The 13,191-nt window shown below is 37.8% G+C and overlaps 1 pseudogene; it reads left to right on the forward strand.

Moving 5' to 3' along the window:
• The first annotated feature begins 1,406 nt into the window (after positions 1-1,406).
• Positions 1,407-12,407, forward strand: LOC102841297 (annotated as a pseudogene).
• Positions 12,408-13,191: the final 784 nt, after the last annotated feature.

Consider the following 13,191-nt stretch of genomic DNA (forward strand, 5'->3'; position numbering starts at 1 on the left):
CTAATTTTTTTCTCATCCTCCTTGTTCTCCCATTCCCATCCCGATTCTTGTGTATTTCCCTGCTGCCTTGCACCCAAACTATCCTGTGTTTATTCCCCACTCTGTGCCTCACCTTCCCCACCCTCACTTCACCCCACTCCCATGTCCCAGTAACTAGCAAAGAATTCCCCCATCCCTTTAGTATGGGTTCTTTTTCTAAGTCTTTTACAGCAGTGGTCTTATGCAGTATTTCTTCTTTTGTGACTGATCAATTTCACTCAACTGACTAATTTGTCCTCAAGGTTCACATTGATATGTGGTGGCTTACAGCTTCCTTTTTATTCTTCAAGGTATCATAATATCCCATTATGTGTATGTATCAGAGTTTATTTATCCATTCTTCAGTTGATAGGCTGTCTCCATCTTTTTTCTATTGTACATAGTGCTGCTATGAACATTGGTGTGCATATATCTACTCATGTTATGGCTCACATTTCTTGTGGATAAATACCAAGTAGAGAAATTGCTGGATCATAAGGTATTTCTATTTCCATGAGGAAGTGCCATATTGCTTTCCAGAGAGGTTGGACCATTTTGCAATCCCACCAGCAATGTAGGAGCTGCAATCCCAGTCTCTCCACATTTTTGCCAGCATTTATTGTCCTCTACTATTTGGATATTTGCTGTTACTGCTGGTGTGAGATGATAACTCTTTTTTTCTTTTCCTTTTTTTTTTTGCATTTCTGTAATGGCTAGTGATCATGAACATGTCTTCATATGTTTGTTGGCTGCCTGGATCTCCTCATTGGCGAAGTGTCTGTTCATGTCCTGTGCCCATTTTTAAATTATGTTATTTGTCTTTTTGTTGTAGTTTCCTATATATTTTAGAAATGAGTCCCTTGTCTGATGTGTCATTGCAAAATATTTTTTTCCCATTCTGTGGGTTCCCTTTTTACTCTTCTGGTGAAGTAAGTCTTTTGATGCACATACATTTTCAATTTTTAATATGTCCCAATCATCTATTTTGTATACTTTTGTTTGTATAGTTTTCAAAATGTTTGGTAGTCTGTGTATTCCCTGAATTAGTGCCCTCACATTTTTCCTTAGTTTTTCATTGATGGCCTTCATATTTCTGAGATTTACATTTAGGTCTTTAATGCATGCTGAGTTGGGTTTTGTATAAGGCATGAGGTGACGGCCTTGTTTTAATCTTTTGCATATAGCTTTCCAGTTCTGCCAGCACCATTTGTTGAAGAGACTATCCCCTCCCCATGTGATTTGTTTAGGTAATTTGTCAAAAATCAGTTGGCTGTATGTGGATGGGTTAATTTCTGGATTCTCGATTCTGTTCCATTGATCAATGTATCTTCCATGTACCAGTACCAAGCTGTTTTGACCACTGTAGCCATGTAATAAAATTTGAGGGTGCTGCTCACATTATCAGGACCCTGTTGGAAACTGTTGACAAGCACTTAGTGGAAGTTACCAATTGCTTTTCATGCCTCACAATGAGTCTGAAGATGAGGTGGCTGTTGATATGGAATTTTCTAAGAACATGTATGAATTGCACAAGAAAGTGTCTCCAAATGAGCTCATCTTGGGCTGGTATGCTACAGGCCATGACATCACCGAACACTCGGTGCTGATCCATGAGTACTACAGCTGAGAAACCCCCAACCCCATTCACCTCACTGTGGACACGAGCCTCCAGATGAGCATCAAGAACTATGTCAAGACTTTTATGGGTGTCCCTGGAGGAGCACGGGGGTGATGTTCATACCTCTGACAGTGAGATATGCATATTATGACACGGAACGAATCGGAGTTGACCTGATTGTGAAGACCTGTTTTAGCCCCATTTGGGTGATCAGGCTCTCAAGTGACTTCCAGCAAGTTGGAGGGGCATCAGCCCACATCCAGGATGCCCTCAGCACAGTATTGCAGTACGCAGAAGATGTCTTGTCTGGAACAGTGTCAGTTAACAATGCTGTGGGCCACTTCTTGATGAGTGTGGTTAACCAAGTACCCAAACTCACCAGCCACTCCTTGGAAACCCTATACAGGGTCACTATGAATCAGAACTTATTCACTGGTGCTTACCAATAATATAATTTTTAAATGTTGCTGCTTAAAGATAAATGCAGGCTTTCTCTAGGTTATAAACCCTGACTTACATTAAACCTGTAATTATAAATCAACCCCCATAAAGTCTATTACATTAAAAAATTGAGCTACATGGTTCATAGTAATAAATGGATGCTACTTTGTGATGTGCATCAAAATATTATTATTATTATTATTACTGTATTATTTCATTAAGGAGCTCTGGTAATGGTTAAATATTTGGCTTCTAACTAAAAGAAGCAGCCTATTTCTGTAAAGATTTACATGATTGAAGCCCTCTAGAACAGTTTTACTCTTTCCTATTGGGTCACTGTGAGTCAGAATCAACTCAGTGACTATAACAAAGGGAATTAACATGTTAAAGTTGTTTTAGTGTTTCTTGAATATTTTCATGCATACTTGTTGTAGTTGTTATGTGCCTGGGGTCAGTTCCAACTCATAGTACCCCTGTACAGAGTTTCCAAGGCTGTAAATCTTTATGGGAGCAGAAACCTAGATACATACTATATTGCTAAGACAAATATTTGACTGATGTTGGATATGAACTGTACCGTATGGTTTAGACTTATGTACACATTCAATTTAAAGACAGATTTAGGAACAGAATTCATTCATAATCTGACAACTGTCTGTATATAAAAATTAATTTAATTCCTCTAAACCGTCAGAATTTTTTTTTTACTTTTATGTATTTTTAAAATTTCTATGAAGGAAAAAGTTAAATATCTAGAAGATATTTAAAAGCACTTAAATTAATAGAGAGATATATGATGTCTATGGAAATAGACTATAGTACATGTGCTAACTAATGTGTGTGTGTGTGTGTGTGTGTGTATGCATTTAATATATTCCCAATTAGGATGTTCTGAAGAAATTGAATCCTTGATTCTAAAATGTATATGATAAAGCAAAGTACATAAATAATAGCTATTATGCTTCCAATATACTTCACTGAGTTGGAAATGACTCGATGACACCTAACAACAACAATACTTCCAAAGCAGCAAGATAGTCTCTCTCAGATAATAACAATTATTATAACGTTTTGTAAAATTTTGGTATTGGTTCAGGCACAGGTAAACTAACTATGGAATCACAATCGAAATTCCAAAAATAGACCTCCATAAAAGCTTAATATCTGATGTTGTTGTTGTTGTTAAGTGCCATCAAGTCGGTTCCGACCCATAGCGACCCTGTACAGGGTTTCCGAGGGTGTAAATCTTTACGGGAGTAGAAAGCCTCATCTTTCTCCCGCGGAGCGGCTGGTAGTTTCGAACCGCTGACCTTAAGGTTCGCAGCCCGATTCGTAACCACTACGCTACCAGAGATACATATAGTTTATTTGAGAGACGATGACTTCTTCAAATGGAGATATCCAAATGGTCAAATACAAGTGAAATTGTATCCCTCTTACATGTTATTCACACAAATCAGTCCTAAGTGTGTGCAGTATGTGTGTGACAGACAATACTTTACATTTTATAGCAGATTATGTTGTTGTTGTTGTTAAGTGCCTTCGAGTCGGTTCCGACTCACAGCGACCCTGTACAGGGTTTCCGAGGCTGTAAATCTTTACGGAAGCAGAACGCCTCATCTTTCTCCCACGGAGTGGCTGGTCGTTTCGAACTGCTGGCCTTAAGGTTCGCAGCCTGATTCGTAACCACTACACTACCAGAGCTCCTTTACAAGAGGATATTTTTATGACCGTGGGGTAAAAAGGATTTTAAAAATAAGGCACCAAAAATACTACATAAAAGGAAAAAAAATTCATTTAACTACATTAAAATTAAAGGCATCAAGACAAGAGTCCTGGTGTAACACTGTAGGATCAGCACTGGACTGTGAATCACAAGGTCGGTAGTTCAAACCCACCTGCCACTCCATGTAAACCCTATAAGTCAGAACCAACTTTCTGGCACTTAACAACAACAACAACAACAATCATCAAGACACCATAAAGAAAATTTAAAATAGAAAAGCCAAGCCACGAACTGGATAGAAGTATTTATATATCTGTAAGACTTTTAAGTAACAATAATTAATATACAGAATATGTAAAGAACTGATACAAATTAAGGAGAAACTTCAAGTAGACTACTAGAAAAGTGGGGAAAAGATATAAATTGACATATCACAAATAAAGCACACATGTATATCAACATTTGCAAACATGTGCAATTTATCAGTAGTCTGGGAAAAGCAAATTGGGATTTTAGTCCACATACAGAGGGCGGGGAGTGGGAGGGAGTAAGTCTCGATGTTGAGGATGTGAAATGAAGAATAAATAAATTGGTACAATTATTTGGTATTACCTTATCAAATTAAACATCACATATCTTATTATCCATAAGAAATTTCATTCCTAGTTAAAGCATTCTAGAGAAATTATGCTAATGGGAACTAAGAAACAAGCAAAAGAATGAGCATAAGAACTTGGCTTAAATAGTAAAATAAATAAATGAATAAACTTAAATTGGAAGGAAAACAATATAAATTTACAGAGTTATTATATTTAAATTATGGTATATTCTCATATATAAGTATACTCTAATTCCTAAGTGATTATTGTATTTTTTTTGCCTTGTAACTATATGACCCATTTTATCATTTATTTCAATTATTGTATATTTCAATTCTACCACTCTTCTGTTAGTTTGTTATACTGTGGTGGCATGTGTGCTGCTGTGATTCTGGAAGCTATGCCACAGGGACTTTGAATACCAGCAGGATCTCCCATGTTGGGCAGGTTTCAGATGACCTTCCAGATGAACACAGACTAGGAAGAAGGGGAGATGAATTCCTTCTGAATACTTAGTCACTGAAAACCTTATGAATAACAATGGAACACTGTCAGATACAGTGCTGGAAGATGAGCTCCTCAGGTTGGAAAGCACTCAAAATGCAACTGCAGAAGAGCTGTCTCCTCAAGGTAGAGTTGACCGTGATGATGTAAATGAAGTAAAGCCCTCGGGACCTTCATTTGCTGGTGGGGCACGACTCAATAAAGAGAAACAGCTGTAAACAACTATTAATAACTGGAACATGGAATGTATAAAATAAGAATCTAGGAAAATTGGAAATTGTCAAAAATTAAATGAAGTGCATAAACATTGATATCTTAGGCAGTAGTGAGCTGAAATGGACTGGTATTGGTCATTTTGATCTGACAATCACATGGTTTACTCCACAGGGAATGAAATATTGAAAAAGAATGGTGTCACATGCATCATCAAAAAGAACATAGCTGGAAATGTAAAGGTAGACATTTTGTATCAAAGGAGGGGAGTGACTAACTTTGCAGTCTATGAGTGGTCCCTGGGACCATCAAGGGAGAAGAGTGGAGAGTAGAACCCTACCCAGAGAAGCAGTGATGCCAGACATGGAGGCAGAGATGATGACATGGAAAGATGAAGTGGCTGGGGACTTTAGATCCAGAGATGAAGAAGGGCTGTGTGCTGAGGACCCAGAGGCAGGCTTGCAGGGTATATATACCCTTTGGTTGGTTGATGATGCATGAAGGGGATTGTAACCATGGTAATGAAATGATATAGGATAGGATGAATATAAAGCTAATGTTCTCCCATGTAAACTATCACATAATTCACAATACAACATTAAAACAAAAAAATAAGAACATAGCAAGATCTTTCATGAAGTACAACACTGTCTGTCATAGGATAATATCCATATGCTTACAAGAAAGACCAGTTAATAGCAATATTATTCAAATTTACACACCAACCAATAAAGTCAGTGATGTTGAAATAGAAGGATTCTACCAACTTTTTCTGTCTGAAATTGAACAAGCATGCAATTAAGATGTATTGATAAATAGTGGAGATTAGAATGCAAATTTTGGAAACAAAGTGGAAGGATCAGTGGTTGGAAAACATGCCTCAGCGATGGAAACAAAGCTGGAAATAGCATGAAAGAATTTTGTAAGACCTATGAATTCTTCATTGCAAATATCCTTTTCCAACAACTTAAAAGATGATTATGCACATGGACCACACCAGATAGAATACACAGAAATCAACTACATCTGTGGAAAGAGATGGTGGAAAAGCTCCAAAACAAGGTCAGGGGCAGACTGTGGGAAAATCATCAATTGATCATATGCAAATTCAAGCTGAAGTTGAAGAAAATTAAAACAAGTCCATGAGAGCCAAAATATGACCTTGATATATCCCAACTGAATTTAGCTATCATCTGAAAAACAGATTTGATGCATTAGACACCAAAGACTAAAGACCAGCAGAGTTGTAGGATGTCATCAAGAACATAGCACATGAGGAAAGCAAAAGGTCATTAAGATGACCTTTTAAGAGAGTCATTAATGGTTCTCAGAAGAGACTCTGAAACTTACTCTCCCCATCATAGAGATGCTAAAACAAATGGAAGAAGTGAGGATGTATAAAAGCTGAACAGAAAATTTCAGAGGTCAGCTTGAGAAGACAAAGACAAATATTATAACAAAATGTGCAACGACCGGGAGTTAGAAAATCAAAAGCCAAGAGTATGTTCAGCATTTCTCAAGCTGAGGGAACTGAAGTAAAAATGCAATCTTCTTGCAATATTGAAGGAGTCTTTGGACAAATTATTGAATGATGCAGAAAACATCAAAAGAAGATGGATGGAATACACAGTCACTGTACAAAAAAGAAATGGTGGATATTCAACTATTTCAAGAGGTAGCATATGATCAAGAGCCAATGATCCTGAAGGAACAAGTCCAAGGTACATTGTAGGTATTAGCCTGTAGCATCTGACAAGTGGCTATACTCCACTACCCACATGGAGAGATTAAACCCTAGTAGAGGTGATTGCAGATAAGAAATAAAAGAAAGACACAAGACACAATTGAAATAAAGTTGGGAACAGGTGGGGCACAGCAGTCTAATGGAGATACTGTGCCTTCAATCTACATTCAGCATGTTTATTATATACACAAATCAAAGGAGAGTTCTGGGGGCAGGGAAAAGAATAAAATCTGGTGTTATTGATGCATGCAGTAAGCCGGACTTCATTAGAAGAATGTAGTTGCTAGGGAAACAGAGATAAGGTAGCTAGATGTTTTTCCTGACTAAACTGAAGGCCATGGCTGCATACAAGGAAAGACTACGAATTCCTTGTTCTCTGAAGCAGACTTTGCAAGTTCCTCAAGAGGCAGCCTGACCTGGGAGTAGCCCGATTTTCTGGACCACAACTGTTTAGTTGCAATCCTTTAGTTAAATTGCCCCCAAGTCTGAGACCTTCAGTTTAGATACTTCCAACATTGGCCAAGAACAAGGACCAGGAATTAATGGAACACATATTGAAATCTTTCAATAAAGTGAAGCAGCACCGGAGGCACTCCCTCATCTGTGCCAAGAAATTTGGAAGAAAACTGCCTGGCCAACTGACTAGAAGAGATGTGTATTTGTGCCCATTCTAAAGAGAAGTTACCCAATGGAATGTGGAAAAGCATCAGACAATATCATTGATATCCCATGCAAGTAAAATTTTACTAAAGGTAATACAAAAATGGCTGCAAACATACATAAACAATGAACTTGCAGAGGTTCAAGGTTGTTTCCTAAGAGAATGTGAAATGAGGGCTATCATTGCTGATGTCAGATTGATCTTAGATGAAAGCAGTTAATACCAGAAGGATGTTTGCCTATGCTTCATTGACTATGCAAATTTTTTATTGTATAGATCATGACAAGCTATGGACAATATTGAAAAGTATGAGTATTCCAGAACACTTAATTGTGCTCATGAGGAACTAGTACATAGACTGAAAGGCAGTTGTTCAAACAGAACAAGGGAATATCAAATAATCTGAGAAACTGGATTATATGAAGAAAAATGTGACATCAGGATTGGAGGAAGACTCATTAACAATCTGCAATATGCAGATGATACAACCTTGCTTGTTGAAAGTGAAAAGTACTTAAAATACTTACTGATGACCACAGTGTTCAGTGTGGGTTACATCAATGTAAAGAAAACAAAAATCCTCACCACTGGACAAATAAACAACATGCATATCAATGGAGAAAAGATTAAAGTTGTCAAAGACTTCATTTTGCTTGGATCAATCATTAACATTCAGGCAAGCAGCAGTTAAGAACTCAAATGGCATATTGCATTAGGCAAATCTGCTGCACATGATCTCCTTAAATTGTTGAAGATCTAAGATATCAATTTGAGAACAATGTCATGTATGTGCCTGACCCAAGCCATGGTATTTTCAGTAAGCAAATGTTGGAGAGTAAATAAGGAAGACTGCAGAAGAATTGATACATTTAAATTATGGTTTTGGACAAGAATATTAAAAGTACCATGGACTACCAAAAGAACAAAAAGATCTGTGTTGGAAGAAGTACACCCAGAATGCTCCTTTGAATCCCGGATGGCCAGATTTTGTCTCTCATACTTTGGACATATTGTCAGGAGAGACAAGTAACTGGAGAAGGATATCATGTTTGGTAAAGTGGAGAGTCCGAGAAAAAGAGAAAGACCCCCAAAGAGATGGAAAGGCACAATAGTAGTAACAATGAGCTCAAGCATAGCCAAGACTGTGAGGTTGATGCCAGACCGGTCAGTGTTTCATTCCATTTTTCATAGGGTCACTGTGAGTTGGTACTGACTTGATGGCACCTAACAACAACAACATATTTCAATCTAAAATATTTCAACTTGATTTTTTTTTGTAATTTCTATTTCTCTACTAAAAAAAGCTTCTCTCTTTACATTTATTTCAAGAATATTCATTTTTACTTCAAGGAGAATGATTGTAATAACCGCTGTAAAGTCTTTGATAAGTCCAACATCTGTATCATCTCAAGTTTAATATCTATTGATTAATTTCCCATTGAAAGTAGGTCATATTTTCCAGTTTTTTGAGTTTTTTTTTTTCTGTTTTATGTGATTTTGGATTCTATCCTAGACATTTTGAATAATTTGTCATGAAACCATATTAAAATTCTCTAATCAACATTGATTTAGTCATTATTTTTGCTTTAGCAGGTAATCAACACTGGTAAGTTTAGACTATAAATTCTGTAACATCTTTTGTGAATGATACTACCAACATCAGTTTGGTTTTCAGTCTTTGGTATGTTTCCTTAGGTCTGTCCCATGTATGGGCATTCCAGGGATGACTTCGAAACATTTGTTGGTTCATACACAGAATTAGGAAATACTCTTCGGACCTTTTGCAGAACTTTTCCCTTCCATATTTCCCTCACCAATCTGTTTCTCATAGGCTCCATTTCCTAGTGTTCTGGACAAAAGTCTGGCTTCCCCTTAGAGTTTTGTTCCCCTATATTGTTGGAAAGAGTCCTGGCGCTGTGGGTTAATGCACTGAACTGCAAGGTCGGTTTGAACTTCAAGGTCGATGGTTCAAGATCACCAGCTGCTCCTCAGAAACCCTATACAGGGCCACGATGGTTTGGAACCAGCTCCGCAGCACTTGGCAATAACAACAATGCTTTTGGAAAATTCTATGCAAATGTGTGTATTCTGGGACAAAGTGAGAAAAACGAAAAGCCAAACTTGTTGCTGCTGGGTTATGCTGCTCATGATAACCCCATGTGTGCAGAGTAGAATTGCAGTGCTTTAAGTTTTCAAGGATGTGACCTTTTAGAAAAAGCCTTTCTTCCAAGACAAGAGAAGAAATAAAATAGATTTCCCATACATTACTGGAGCCACAGGGGTACATTTTCCAGCTCATTTGGCTAGAAAGGTAGGCTGGTACCTTTTGAGGTTTTAGATGTTCAGACCTGGTGGCTCAGTGATTAAAATGCTCAGCTGATAACCAAAAAGTTGGTGGATTGAACCCACCATAGAAGAAATCTTGCTTCTGTAAAGATGTATAACATTGGGAAAACCCTGTGGAGCAATTATACTACCTAATTGCTATTAGTTGGAATTTACTTGACAGCTGTGGCATTTAAAAAAAAAAAAAATGTATGCCTTATATTTCCTGGTGTGGCACTGTAGGATAAGCACTGGACCACAAGGTTGATTTGAACTGCAAGGTCAATGACTCAAACCTACCACCTGCTCCTCAGAAACCTTATACAGGGTTGCTATTGTTGAGAATCAACTTGTTGACACTTAACAAGAATAGCATTTACAGGAATGGGCCTTTTTATTAAGAAACATTCTTGTAACTGTATGAGTGAACAGAATACTCAACTTTGAGTCAGGAGACCCTACTTCATCCACTTTACCAGCTGGGTAATCTTGATCCAGTTGCTTGATTTCTCCTAGACTCATATTTTCTCATCTGGAACATAGGTTAATAAATGTCTAGTTTGAAATATTATTTTAATGATAAAATAGGATATATGAATGTTCCTATCATGGATGCCAGTATATGGTGAGTACTTAGTGCATGTTGATTGAGTAAAATGAACTCCTTCTTATACTGTGAGCCATCATGCTTATTTTATTATTTATATTTTGGAGGATGGAGAGTGGGGCTTGTGTTAACATATCCAGTCAACATGAGGAATTTCTAATCATTTAAGAGACTGTATTGTTTTTGTTTTGTTTTTTTGAGACTGTATTGTTTTATCTGAGAAATATGCTTCTAATTATCAATAGCCTGTTTTATTTCACCATAAATGTGCAGAGGCTCAGCAGATGGCCCCATTCTTCCCAAGTCCCAGTGTGCTTCAGAGGAAATGTACAACACATACTGCAGAGTCAGCACGTTCTCTTTTCATTTATGTGGATTTCTCTTTTATTGAGAATTATTTCATGAAGTATTCATGGTCTCATAGACATTTAGGTCATAAAGCGATTTTAATGACCAGTAGTAAGATCCTATCACTTTATAGCTGGGGAATCAGAGGCTTGGATCACCTCCTCTCCAACAGCATTTCAGAGACAATGATAAGTGTGCTAAAACATTTAAAGGTTTAAAAATGAGAGAATGGAGACTTCCTAAAGTGAATTCAGAAATTAGAAGTGGTGGAGGTATTTTGAATTTAAGTTAAAGGGAAAATTTCTCAAAACTGGAGCCATCCAACAGCCAAGGGGATAACTGAAGTGATGAGCTTGCCATCACTGGCAGTATGTAAGAGGATACTGAAACTAGCTGGACTTTTAAAGAGGGGATTCTTGCTCTATGAGAAGAAGAATTATGTGGGCATTCAATTCCCTGTAATTTTATGAAGCTATACTGTTGGGCTTCCTATAGCAAATGCCTTGAATAATGCAGAGCACAAGGTTGATGTTCAGTGAAAATATCATGATTCATTGCTAACAAGTCCCCTGGGTTCCATGATTTACCATGTTGTTGTTGTTAGTTGCCATTGAGTCAGCCCTAATTTATAGAACCCTTGTGTATAATAGACTGAAATTTTGCCAGTCCTACAACACCCCTCATAATCTATGGTTTGAGCCATTTTGCAACCACGATGTCAATTCATCTCATGGAGAGTTTCTTTCATTTTTGCTGACCTTCTATTTTACCAAACATGATACCCTGTTTGACCAATTGTTCTTTCCTGATGGCATGTCCAAAGTAAGTGAGATAAAGTCTCGCCATAAGGTAAACAAGATAAACTCTGACCCTGTCTAGATTTCCCAAGGCTATTATTTTTTTTATTGGTGCAGAAAGTCTCATCTTTTTCCTGTGGAGTGGCTGGTAGGTTTGAACTACTGACCTTGGGATTTTCAGTCCAGCACTTATTCTACAACTCTACATAGAGATAATTAATTTTCCTCTCACTCCCAAGTCATGTCTTTCTTATTTTGACACTCCTTTGATTTTATTTCTCTCCTGCTTGAGCTACCCCAGAATCTGTCATATTCTCCTTTCTAAGTAAGCTGGAAAGGAGGTCACTATGCAGATCTCCTTTCATAAAGAAGCTGTTGTTTAGTTGCAAAGAGTATAACTGTTACCACTTAAAGATCTATCTCAGCTAACACTTAAACCTGGAAAATGAGCTAGTCATTTCTAACTAAAGTGAGAATCCTCTATAAATCTGTCTTTACTCTGAAGTTTTCTATTGGCTTGGTGACTTTGCCAAATCTTCATCATGTCTGGGGCCACCCCTGCCCAATCCTTCCTTTCACCTATCCTTTTCTATGTTTCAGGTCTATGTCACAAGTCTATATCACTGTTTCTGCTGGATCCTTCACAGGTATTTCCCTTAATAAAGCTCATCCACTCCTCAATGCATCTCAGCATCTGCTTCCAGAAGAACCCAATGTGCTTTGGTGGAAATGTACAACCTATAGACACAAAGTACATACCCCCCAAAAAAGAAAGTCTGAGTCATCAGTGGACCCAACAAAACTAAGAAAGCAGAGAAAGAGACCTAAAGAATAGGATGTGCAACAAAAGTCAGAGTGCAGTGCAGAGGGTTTGAAAGGCATATCCTCTGAGGACAGTGTTCCAGAAGGAGGAAATATTTCGCTAAGGATTCCCCATCACCTTCTTAGGTTAAGTTCTCCCCTTATCACTGACTGTTTCATAGCTCGATGTCATGACATTGGCAATGAGCTTTACAGATGTGGGAGGGTTAGATTCAGGAAGCAAGTAATAACTAATAGTTTATTGCATGCTTGATATGTGTTAGGCATTGTTCAATGTTTTAAGATCATTTATTATCTAATAGTTTTACAGGGCTAGAAATCTGACTTGCTTTGACTCTTTGTATTTAGCAATGCTTGCAGCCAGGCTGACAGAGCTATAGTTTTTCAAGACTTACCTGAGGCTATAAGATCCCATGTCCAAGATTCAGCCTATGATGGACTCCTCAATTAGCGCTGCTTGATGTACAGCTGACTTCTACCAAAGTTAGTGGTCCAACCTAGAGGGTACCCAAGACAAAAGCCACACTCTCTTCTCACACAGACCAATTCTAGTAGAATATGGGAGAGGACTACACAGTGTGTGAACACTAGGAGGCAGGGATCACTGGGACTATCTTGATTGATAACACAGTCTCTATAGAAACAATTGTTGCTGTTGCTGTTGCTGTTGTTGTTGTTGTTGTTGCTAAGTGCCATTGAGTTGGTTCTGACTCATAGCAACCTTATGCACAGCAGAAAGAACCACTGCCCGATCCCGGGCCAACCTCA

This window comes from Chrysochloris asiatica, unplaced genomic scaffold, assembly GCF_000296735.1.
Source record: "Chrysochloris asiatica unplaced genomic scaffold, ChrAsi1.0 scaffold00026, whole genome shotgun sequence".
In the NCBI taxonomy this organism is placed as follows: Eukaryota; Metazoa; Chordata; class Mammalia; order Afrosoricida; family Chrysochloridae; genus Chrysochloris; species Chrysochloris asiatica.